The 12685-nt window shown below is 37.0% G+C and overlaps 1 pseudogene; it reads right to left on the reverse strand.

Moving 5' to 3' along the window:
* Nucleotides 1-4190: 4190 nt before the first annotated feature.
* Nucleotides 4191-4311, reverse strand: LOC127193491 (uncharacterized; annotated as a pseudogene).
* Between the last annotated feature and the right edge of the window lie 8374 nt (nucleotides 4312-12685).

Here is a 12685-nt window from a genome sequence, read left to right on the forward strand (position 1 = left end):
ATTCCTATATTGTTACATTGTAACAAATTAGCAGGCAAAGGCTCTCCGAAATAACAGATGATTTCAGCACGTGTGTGCATTCTTGCACATGCACGCATGTTTGTGAAGCATGAGAGAGCCAAATATCATTTATCATCGTATAGTAGTTTTAGGCATGTTTTAGGGCATCATCACACTAACACATATGCATACACACATATAAATCAAACATAATTACACACATGTACACAAATATATTTGTAAAAGAATATTTACAGGAAAAAACTGGTCAATCGTTTATTTTGTTAAATAATTTTGTCTTCAATTGGCCCTCGCGTGCAAGTATGGGAAGGAGGTATTGTAGGGTAAAAGAACAAGAGAAAGTACACCCTGACCATGTCTTAACCCCAAGCACTTGGTCCAATGAAAGAACACCTTCCCCTGGGTTGACCCCAAGGGCTGAATCTTGAAAATCTTAGCCCCAGTGACTCAGGTTTAACCCCCAAACAATGTCTCCTATCATAAGACACTTTTCTGCTAAGTTAACTGCATATGCTCTCAAAACCCTATAAAATGTTCCCCTTCATCCAGCCCTCTTCTGTCCCTCTTCTTTCTCAGAGGCAGCTGCTATTCTTTCCTTATGCCCAGTGCATCTCTCCTGTGAGGTTTTTTACATGGTGTGACTTTGTGGTATTCCTTGATGCCCTGCTGCCAAGATGCCCTTGCTCTGGAAAAGCCCTAACTTCCAATATCAGTATTGATTTTACATACATTTTTCTAGTGATAGATCTACATTGGCAATCCCCTTCTGTTATCTCAGCCACAACAATCTCCATGAAAATTTCTCTCTGCTGCTAGTTTTACAAAAGTTGAAGCAATCAGATAGTGGATTTCTAACCAATCTGTTGTAATTTTTTTCATCTTTCTTAAGTGACTTTCACACTTTCTCATCTCTTCCTAGTAACTGAAAACAGAAATTTTTCTCTTTTTAGAAACCTTAGACTCTTCACACTGTAAGCCTAAATTAAGATGGAAAGTTTTATTCTATTTATAAAGTTTTGTTCAACTCTTTAACCTTCTTAACTCTTAAGCAAGCTTAAGGAAATACCTGTAAGAGTTATAAATTGCAGTATAACAATTCTAAAATAGTATTGGTGAGCCATCCATATTCTTACACACATATAGCCATGTAACAAATCAAATTATCTAAAAGAAAACAACCACAGGAATCTAAGAGGTATCTGAAGAAGTCTGTGGACTCCCTAGAAAAGCTGCACAGGACCAAAGAAATCACAAAAGTTTCCCTCTGAGGACAAATAGCTCCTGAGATAGAATGCAATTTAGTGAAAAATCTATTAGGATCTTTAGGATCATGACAAATATTTGATTTACTTATAGAGTCATTTAAAAATCAAATGAAAAAACAATGAAACAAAACAAACAAAACACCCAAACACCCACATCATTCCAAATGGAAAGGTACCACCCAGATTTCTATATTTTTTAAATTACAGGTCAAGTATTTCCATATGCAACCAATATTTTATTTTCAACATGGTGTTGTAACAGCAAAACATTAGGCTGAAAGAGAGTGTTGATTTCATTGCTCTCTGAAAACGTGGAAATGTGGATGCAAGTGCCTTTTTTCCGTCATTATCAATCTTCACTTTCTATGCCTCTGATAAATTACTTCTTTTTTATTATTTATTTACTTGTTTATTCACATCACATCCTGGTGGTAGCCCAATCCCTCCTTACTTCCCAGTCCCACCCTTCTTCCATCTTCCATACCCCCTCAGAAGAGAGGAGCCCCCCACCTACCCACCCCAGCTCATCAAGTGGCACCAGGACCAAGCATGCAGTCCTCCCCAGTGGGTGGCCTGGCATATGAAGCCCAAACTGCCCATTGGCTACATTCCTGTGGTAAGCCTAGGTTCTTTCTATGCAAGGTCCTTGGTTGGGGCTTCAGTCTCAGTAGGCTCCTCTAGGATCTGGTAGGTTGGTTCTGTTGATCTTTTTGTGAAGCTCCTGTCATTGCCAGGACCTTTCACCTTCCTCCTACATTTCTGTTATACTCCCTAGGCTTCACCCAGTGCTTGCCTGTCTCAGCATCTATTTTGAGGCACTTCTAGGAGGACAATTCTGCAAGGCTTTTGTCTGCAAACATAGCAAAGTATCATCAATAGAGTCAGAGGTGGGTTCTCTCCCATGGGGTGGTTTTTTAGTTAGGCCAGGCATAGGTTGAGCATTCCATCTGTCTCTGCTCTGTCTTTATCCCCTTCTTAAAAAAAAAATAAAAGTTTTATGGTTCTTTGTGAATTTCAAATCATGCACCCCAATCCCATTTACCTCCCCACTTCCCTAATACCTGCCATCTACCCTTGCAACTCTCCTACAACAGAGATAAAACAAACCTTTTTGTGGATGCTGTAATGTGTCTCAGTGTGTGCCCATTCATCGCACCTCTTTGTTTTACCCTGCTTCCCAGGTGAGGTGCAGGGCCTGCTCATCTGAATGTCACACCTGGTGAGTGACATAGACAGTTCTTCCCCTCTCATGGCCCTAAGGCCAGCTGTCCTACTTGCCATAGATGAGACAGGATAAGGGAGAAAAGGAGGGTGTCTCTCCTTTCCAAAGCCACCACCAATCAAATAAGAGGCTGGGCTGGCTCTCCCACACTCAAGGCCTTGGAGCTGGCTCACCTCCAACCCTGACATCCTGGGCCAACTCTACTGTACTGCTAGATGATATTCAGGGACTCTTCTTAATCTCTGACGACCTCAGGGCCAGCAGTCCTGCCTGCCATGATGGTACCATGTCACCAGAAAGTAGACAAGTGGCAAGGCTGGCTCGCTTATCAGTTCATCCCTACTGTGCTATCTAGGTGAGAGGCATGGCCAGCTCTCCTGAGTGCTGAAGCAGGTGAGTGTCAGAAACAGCTCTCCTGCTCTTATGCCCCAGTGAACACCAACTCTTCTGTCTGCTGCTTGTGGGAAAGACAGAAATGAGAGGAGGTAGTACCACCCTCCAGGCCACCACATAGCAGACAAAAGGCAGGAATAGCTCTCTCACATTTATGCCATAGGGCTGACACACTTGCAATTTTTATATACAGGGCCTGCTTTACTGTGTTACCCAGACAAGGTACAGGGTTACAGCATGGGAGCAGTATGGAATACTCTTCTGCTCTCATGACCCCAGGGCCAGGTCTCCTGCTGGCCACAGGTGGTGAGGTACAAGGAAACACAAAGTTTATCTCTCTTCTCCTTTCATGCCACCACATGTGAGATAAGTGTATGAGCCAGCTCTTCCGCTCTCATATCCTTGGGGCTAGCTCACCTGCAAGTCATGAAATGTGAGGGCCTTCTCCCAAGTTGCATTTGCCTAGGAATGGGATCAGCTCTCACGCTCTCATGCTCCCAGAGCCATCTCTTCTATGATTCAAGGTAAGGGTTGAAGCCAGTTCTGTACAACCCTTAGACATCACCATGTTTCTGGGAAGCAGCGCAGACTGGGGACATCCACTGGCATTTGTCAGTTGGTGGTAACAGACCCCTGCCTCTTCAGGACAATGGACCCAGACATGCACCCAAGGTGGCAGCACCAGGCAGGATCCCACCACAGCATCACCTGCTACTCACAACAAGCTGTTCCTCACTACCCTCAAGGCTCTAGTTCTGCCTCCCTTCATTGTAGCCAAATCTTTCTGTTTTTCTTTATTTTCTATTTCTCTACTTTTTTTTCTCCTCTTAGTGATCACCTGGGTTTCTAGGTAATGGAGTCATCTCAGGATTGGACTCAGGAGTGCTGTCCTCTGCTCATGCATTATGGTACCAGGCAGGGGTCATCTCAGGCACGGTCTTCCTTTCCAGGCCTGCGTGGCACCAGACTGGTGGTTGTCTCAGGCTGTCTCCCTGTCTAGGCCCATGGCTCTGATCTCTTGGTCATCTCAGACTTGCTTATCACCTGGCTTGCCTGAGTGGCCCCATATGAGGGTCCTCTGTCTCCAACTCCCTGCTGCTTAAGGCCATCGGTTCCAGGTTGGGTTCTGCTAGTCTCCAGCTTCTTCTGGTGTTGGTAGACACTGGGTTTTCTCAGGCACGGTCTGTTACATCAGGCCTACATGGCACCAGACTCATCTCAGGCTAACTCCTTGTCTGAGCACTCTGGTGCCATAGTGCTGTGCATCTCAGGCTCACATTTTTTCAGGGAATATTGGGCTACTGGTCATCCAGATGTTTATAGGTCAGAACACTGAATATAAACCAAGCCTCTCTCCTCTGTGTCACCTACATATGACACAGCAGCTATGCACACGAAGCTTCTAGAATTAGTATTAAATTTGCTTCTTACATTTTGCTTACAGAGGTATTGCCAGAAAAATTAAAAATACACTGTAAATGTATATTTGATTATCGTCTTTGTCTATTGATATTTGGTAACAGAACAAAGTCTCTCCATTGAATATTTTGAAGAATCTGAACAGCAATAATTTTAATCTCTATTTCCAATTTGAGTTGGAATTAATGTAGAGAGTGGTCATTTCAAATGCACTAATTAAATATTTTCTAATAGCCAACTATTAGCCTTCCTTCCCAAATGATATACTTTGAAAGGTTTAATGTAGAAAAAAACCCAGTAGCAGTAGGAACTCAGCTTTGCTCTGGTGGGTTTGTAGACTTGCTGGAATGACTCTCCTTCTTGCTGTAATTTTCCTTGTTGTAAAAACAGCATTCTTTCTCACATCCATTTTTTACTTAACAATTTGGTGAAAGACTCAGTGGCTATACCAGCACTGTGCCTTTCTGTTCAGAAACTCCCAGGTGGACGTAAAGGAGTAACCTCTCCGGTGACCTTTGGATACCATCTAGATGAGCAAACTACATACTTAGCTTAAAACCTAAAAGTGCATTTATGTAATGTGATACCCTAGTAAATTCTAAGTTTATGATGTTTCTACTCTGTAGCCCTTTCTCTAAAACTGGATTATTTTTCTTTATATACTCAATGGTATGTTCTTAAATTAAAGAAATTAAAAACAGCTGTTTGGCTGGCCTTGTGTCTCTTGGGACCTAGTCTGTGGTGATTTTACCTCCCACCTCTTGGAAAATACCTAAGAGCTGAGATGCTGAACATATAAGAAGTTAGCAAAATCAAGGCCCCTGTGGGTTCTTATAAGCAATAGTTTCCCATGTGTGTAGAGCCTTCTTCCTTTTGGAGGTTAAGACTTGACAGAACTTTGGGAGAATTAAAATTCTAAGCTTTTGCCAAAATCTCAGGATGAAGGAAATTAATAGAAAGCTCGTCAGACTGGAGTAGATTCCTGTGCTATGCTAGGAGGCTGTATCAGCAGCCAAAATATGAGAATGTCAGTTCTATGGGTAGCTGCATACTTGGGGATGAGAAGAGTGTAAATCTTTTTTGTTGGTCACTTTATAGTTGTTCAATCTTTTTTTCCCAAGGGCACAATCTACCTTCCATGCACTAGCCAACAGTTCAGTGGTTCCCAATGCCTTATCTGGTACAACTAGAATAATTTACAAATCTTTGTGGGCTGCTTTCGGAGGGCCAACATAGAAATGCTTTAGTTTTGAGACGTGGAGCACCCTTTTTTGATTTAGTCTGTTTATTGTTTTCTTTTATATTTGAAAGTCAAAATTATGCTGTGGAACAACACAGTGTGCTTCCACACCATCAGAATAAGAAAATAAAAATATACTTTAATGCTCAAGAATGCAGTCCACCAACTCAACTAGGCCACTATGGTAAACCACACACTTTCAAGCAAATCAGGAGCCATATTAATTAATTCTTAATATATTGATGGCCACACTCTAGACCATGTGCTTATGGCACAAAAAATTAAATGAAATATCATAATGCTTAGTGACATGAATCACAAATCCCTTAGCAACAACAAATATTCTTAATTCTGGGTCAAAATAACTTAGGAATGAAGAACATTCAATGTTAGCTCTACTGAAAATAATTTTACAGACAAAATGACTATATATACAGAGCAAAAATCCAAAAACCTCTAAAATAATCACTTGTTAGCAAGAATCTAGTTTTTGAGTATGACTGTGTGAAGAATGGAATCTTCTTCTTACTTCTATTAGGACTTTGAGTTTCTTGCATTCAGAATTTCACAGATAAATATTGGTGAATATTAATTCTCTTGCTCCTAAATTCTCCATTTTTCAAAATTGCTTCCATTCTTGTCTCTTGAACGCATTTCAAACTTCACGTGTTAGCGTCAATTAAGCTCTGTTATCTCCCATCCCACGTGCTATTCTGACCGATATTCTCAGATGCTGTTCTTCCTGCCTTCTCATTTCTCAACATCTGTCACATATTTTCTCCAACTCCTTTATGAATTTTTCTGGCATCATGATGCATTTGGAATTAAAATAAAGTATATATGTGATATGCTAACAAATTGAAGATCTTGATTCCATCTTTGGCACCCACATTTATTCATTATCTGATAAATATGTCCATATAATATCTGTTACATGTTTATATTTTAGGTTATAGTACTCCTAAAGTATTATTTATATGGACACTAACAGTCTGACTTCGTGTTTAGTATTTGCCAACTGTTAACTATGCCGTCTCACTTATGGACACTTTGTTTGCATCACATGAGAAAAGTTCTGTAAGAAAGAAAAATCCTCTTCTTCCCTCTGTGTCAGTACTGAAAATCTCCCCATGGTGCTGACTCTAAACCACTGAAAGGCTCTATATAAGCTACCCTACACTGGATCCTGCTCTTGCTACTTGGTGAAAGTGTGTCTTGAATAAGCACTTCATTCTATCATATATTCTCATGCTAGAACTATCATGAAATTGCAAAGTCATCTTATCAATTGGGAGGAGATATAATCTCCATGAGTGGCTAGAAAACTATGTTTCAAATTTTCTTTTAATATTTTGTGTCCAGCTATCAATACTCAGATAATAAAAGATAGAAAGTAATAAGAAGCTACAAATTGATAGTACCTCTAGCAATGTCACACAACAGATATAAAGAATATCACAAAACACATTTCTCTGTGTGTGTGTGTGTGTGTGTGTGTGTGTTTGTTTTGTTTTTTGAGACAGGGTTTCTCTATGTATCCTTGGCTGTCTTGGACTTGCTTTGTAGACCAGGTGGGCCTCAAACTCAGAGTGATCTACCTGTCTTTGCCTCCTGAGTGCTGTGATTAAAGGTTGTACCACCTCCGTCAGGCCAAAAAAAAAAAAAAAAGAAAAAGAAAAAAAAAGAAACACCTTTCTTGTTTTCCAGTGATTCTAGCATGCTAACATTTAGAAGGACAGTCTAGAAATGTTTGGTTTAAACCTATAAATTGTCTAAGGAAATCACAAAGGATTAAATTACAGTGATGGGATCAAATATTCTTAGATTTATAATATTAACCAATGGGAGAAACTAACTTTGCATTGGGCCACTTGTTGGGTGTTTCAGGACTACAGACACTGGATTCTTTATATATCTCAGCATGTCCCTGAACTCACTCTGTATTTGAGTCTGGCTGTGAGCTCATGATTCTCCTTCCTCCACCTGCCAAGGTCCAGGTTTACAGTCATGCCTTACCAGATGCAGATATCAATAAATATTTTAAGAATTATTGCCTTTGTAAATGAGAAGACTCTAGGGAGTACATTCATTATATTTATGAGCATGGTTTCCTCATTTTTCTCTTTTTTCTCCAAGATTATATCCATAGAAATATTAGAAAGTCTCACTAGAGAATTCTCTTATGTTATATTGGCAACTCTTGATGTCATTATACAAAAGTTATTGTGAATTTGCATGAACAATAAATGCAAATGTGTAACTCAATGAAATGCTTTCAGTCACATATAAATTGTGTTTTGATTCCAAGTGTTTCATTTCCTTATTAATGTGTGTGAAATATGCCAAAATATAAATAATGAAAACTGAAACATATAATATTTGAAAACATTAGGCAAATTAGAATTTTACTGGAATACTTTTTGGTAATAATTTTTATTAGTGTATCTAAAATATTATAACAAGAGTGCACTTTAAAAAGTTTAGAAAGACTTTTTCTACACTGGAACAAATGAAGATGTGGTTCTCCTCTTCCCTGGGGGACTGTTGTCCACCAGTCCACCAAAGCCAGAAGAACAGAAGATAAGACACAGGGCCTGGAAAAGTGTAAGCATGACAGAGATCAAACACTCCATGAAGAACTTCAGGAAATAGTTCAACTTTAATCATGGAAAACAAATGCTATATGACCATGTTGGAGTGAGTGGGCGGCTTCCAGGATAGGCATCCATAATTGGTAGAAACCAGTTCCTTTTAGAATGCTTGTTCTGCATTTGGCAGCATCCTGCTTTCATATGAATAGGAACACAGTACCTATTAGTCATATAGGCACAGGGAGGGGATAGCTAGCAGGGAACTGTGCCAATGACCATATATCAGATGTATTAGGGACATCTGTGTCTAAAGACACTCACCAGATGGAGTCAGGCCGAGAGCCTGAGGTCCTTCTGGAGAGAGGGAGTCCTGTACCTAATGCCTAGCTCTGGGTGATTATCCAGACAGGGAGGACTGCAACCTCAAACAGCAGGGCCATTCCAACATAAAGGTATTTTATTTTATACATAAAAATCTACATACTGATTGAAAACCTACCTGTATTTTTGGCCATTCGAGATTTAGGACTGTATAATGCTTGTGAGAAATTATGTGCTGTCAGAACAAAAGAACCAAACACTGACACTGGATCAGACCTGACAGGATACATTCCTCGCAGCATACTGGATGTTGACATCCTCTTTGGAGACAGAGGTTGAAAAGAAAGAAGGGGGAATCTAGATATACATAGGGAAGATAGAACAAATAGTACATTAATGAATCTACTCTACTTAATGCCTCAATTGTCACTCACAAGGTATTTTTAATTCACTAGTATAGAATTTGGTTTATAGATGCAAATTACGTTTAATTCTAGTTACAGTGGTATAGAATTCAAATGTAAGATTATTCTACACACTATATATATGTATATATATATATATTTCTACTCTAATATAAGTTATTGTACCCATATAACTCAATTATAATACAAAGTTTACCTCAATGCTTTGAAAGTGCTATAACAAGATGTGTAAGAGAAATAAGTTATACAAATTAAATGTTACTATATTAAATCATGATAATGTCAATTGCTAGTCCACTTTTATCACAAGAATATACATCTTAGGTGCGGCAAATAGGTATGACTCTATAGAAAGATAAGGTCTTCAAAAATCCCATAGACATGCATAATACAGCATTTAAAATGTTTTTAATTACTTTAAAGATTCATTGACAATGAGACAGGTTAAGTCCTGGTAACACCAAGCCTACCTGGAGACAGCTTCAAATGTGGCAATCTAGTCACCAGACAAAACATTCTCATTTCTACCACAGACAGAATTCTGCTTAAAACAAGAGCAATCTTGGATGCAGGCAGAGTCGACTGCCAAACTCTGCCAAGACAGGGAAAGCAAGTCCTCAATAGTTCCTGCCTCACAAATATGTCTGTCAGATATATTGTGCTAGAAGGATGAAGATAATAATTCAACATTATAGAAAGTTTTGGGTGACTGTTCAGGCAGCAAACTGTCTCTGCCATCTTCTCATTTGAGAAGCTGCTAACCTGAACTCCCAGCATATTCAGGTAATCAAGTTTATTCCTTTTAAAGTCACTGATGCAATTGAAGACAAAGTATCTTAGTTTTACAATGAAGCTTAGTTGTTTAGGGGTTAAGATGTTTTTAGGTCTAGAGAGGTGTTTTAAGTTGATAATTAGAGTATGCGATGAAGATTAACTTACATTCAGAAATTTAGACACACCAAGATAAGAATGATGTCTTCTTCAAGTCTTTTAAATATAAAGAGCAAAATACAAAAGAATGTAACATTTATATAATTCCTGATTGTGTCATGGTTCTTTTTGCTATAAGTAATCTATTGAATTATGTGTGTAATAATATAAATGTATATGTAAAACATAAAATAATAAAAAATTAAAATTAAAAAGAAAACCTACTTGTATTTGTGTTATATCTTTGGTTTATTTTAATTAAAATCAAAAATTAGTAAGTATTTTTTTGCTTTGATTAGAAGTGATTTATTTATTTATTTATTTTACATTTTAAAAATTATTTTATTTTTGTACATATATGTTTATATTATTACATATACATACATATATATATATATATATATATATATATATATATATATATAATAGACTAAGATGTTTTTAGGTCTAAATAGGTGATAATGACAATATGTGACGGAGATTGATTTACATTCAGAAATTTAGATGCTCAATATAGGAAAAATGTTTTCTTTAGATTGTCAAATACAAAAAGCCAGAACACTAAGAATGTAACTTTATATAATTCCTGATTGTGTCAAGGTTCTTCTTGCCATAGGTGATTTTTATTTTAATGTCATTTGTATCTTAAAGTCATAAAATATTTCAGTTTTTGTTATATGCTTATCATTAAAATTTCTATCAACTACCTATAATACATTTTCCCTCATAGATTTAATACTGCTAGCCATATCTGATTCTATTAAAGCATATAAATCAATTGTATGGCATTTTCTAATGTATAAATACACATGGTAAAATGAGAGTCTATATTCAAGGCTCAGGTTGCAGTTCATAGAATCTGACTTTGGAGTGAGAAGCAATATTATGTAATAAATTTCAATCAACTGCAAATTAGCAGACCACGCCTGGTGTCGAGGTGATAGGAATGAAAAGTTCAACTGCAGATGATGAACGGTCCCCAACATACTTTGCTAAAAGAAGATAATATAAGAAATTGACATTTAGGTGATATATAATAGGTTTCCTGAAGAGACCGGGCATTCAATACACTTGACATATTTTTTTTTTATTTATTTTTTATTTTTATTAATTTATTCTTGTTACATCTCAATGTTTATCCCATCCCTTTTATCCTCCCATTCCTCCCCCCCCCCCCCATTTTCCCATTATTCCCCTCCCCTATGACTGTTCCTGAGGGGGATTACGTCCCCCTATATATTCTCATAGGGTATCAAGTCTCTTCTTGGCTACTTGCTGTCCTTCCTCTGAGTGCCACCAGGTCTCCCCCTCCAGGGGACATATTTTTAAATTAAAATTAAGAAAAGAGAGAAAAAATGGTTAAATACATTTCTTTTCATATAACTTCAGGATACACAGCAGATACACGTACACACACACACATACTTGTTGATATTCTATATATTTATTTACATTATTTATATAATGAATTTCCCCCTACATTTCTGCATGAAAACAGGCTAATGTGATCTTCTATTTAATTTGAAGTTCATTCATTCAGTATGGTCCTACTTCAAAAGTTACTATTCTAAACACCTCAAGTTTCATTACTTCTATGCTAGTAGCAAAAAAATACCCAACAACATAATACAAAATAAGTAAATAATAAAATAGATTACATGAAATTTGGAGAGAGATGTGATGGCATTCTGGGTATCATTGAAGGTGGGTAATGAAAAATAAAAATGATCAAGATACATTGTATTCGTATGTACAGTTTCAATGCATAAGTAACTTTAATAGACATATTCAACCCCATATAATAACCAAGCATTAAATTCAGAGCTTCTTTTCAAAATGTTGGCTAAAGTCTTCTCAACACACAGGCTAATCTTTTATGTTTGCTTTGGTTTTAGTAAACACACTTTGACATATCTCAGCTTTCAATGGGTTATTCATGAATAATCTTATGATAGGTCAAGGTGGATCTAAGTATTAAATACAGAAGACTTTATTCATTGGATCTATCATATAAATGTTGTTTTCTGGGCCAGTTTACATATCATGAATAATCTTATGATAAGTCAAGGTAGATCTGAGTATTGAATACAGAAGACTTTATTCGTTGGATCTATCATATAAATGTTGTTTCCTGGGCCAGTTTACATATCTTTTTCTGGGAGTTTTCCTGCTACAGTTGTTATTATGTACAGAATAAGTTTTAAAATAATGATTTATTTCATAGCAATTAGACTAAGCCACATGAAGTAATTTGGAAAAGAGAACATATATAGGCAATCACCTTCACAGAATTAATGAAAGAATAAGCCCAATATGAAATTCTGCTCATAGCATAACATACAATTACCTAAAGTTTTGCAAATCCATGACTTATAGTTCCTACATAAGGGAGAGTGTGTGTCATTAACCTCTTTGTTGGCAAAGAGACAGTCAATGTCTTGATGTCAATAAATTTCAATTTTTTTGTAAAGGAAAATGTCAGAGGAAAGGAAAATGCATAGAAGTTCATAAATTCTTATATTCTACCATCTGGAAAAGTATAAAGATAATTCTCCATAAACTATACCACAGGTGGTTAAGTGAAAAATTCTTGGCACTATTGTTAGTTACAAGCAATACATGGTGTACTCACAGGAAACAAGCAGACATAAAGCCTGCAGTTTTTATAGTCATTTCTATAACTTGCTTGAAATTTTGTGAGATAAGATGATAAAGGTAAGTTTCTACTGAAGTGAAAGAACAAATTGTATTGCATATGAAAATAATGTATCATTTATTAAAACTATGATATTAAAAATGGTAATATATAAAGCTGTTATGAATATTTTAGTCATTTAGACACTAACATGTTAATGTAC

The sequence above is a fragment of the Acomys russatus genome, chromosome 8, assembly GCF_903995435.1.
Source record: "Acomys russatus chromosome 8, mAcoRus1.1, whole genome shotgun sequence".
Classification (NCBI taxonomy): Eukaryota; Metazoa; Chordata; class Mammalia; order Rodentia; family Muridae; genus Acomys; species Acomys russatus.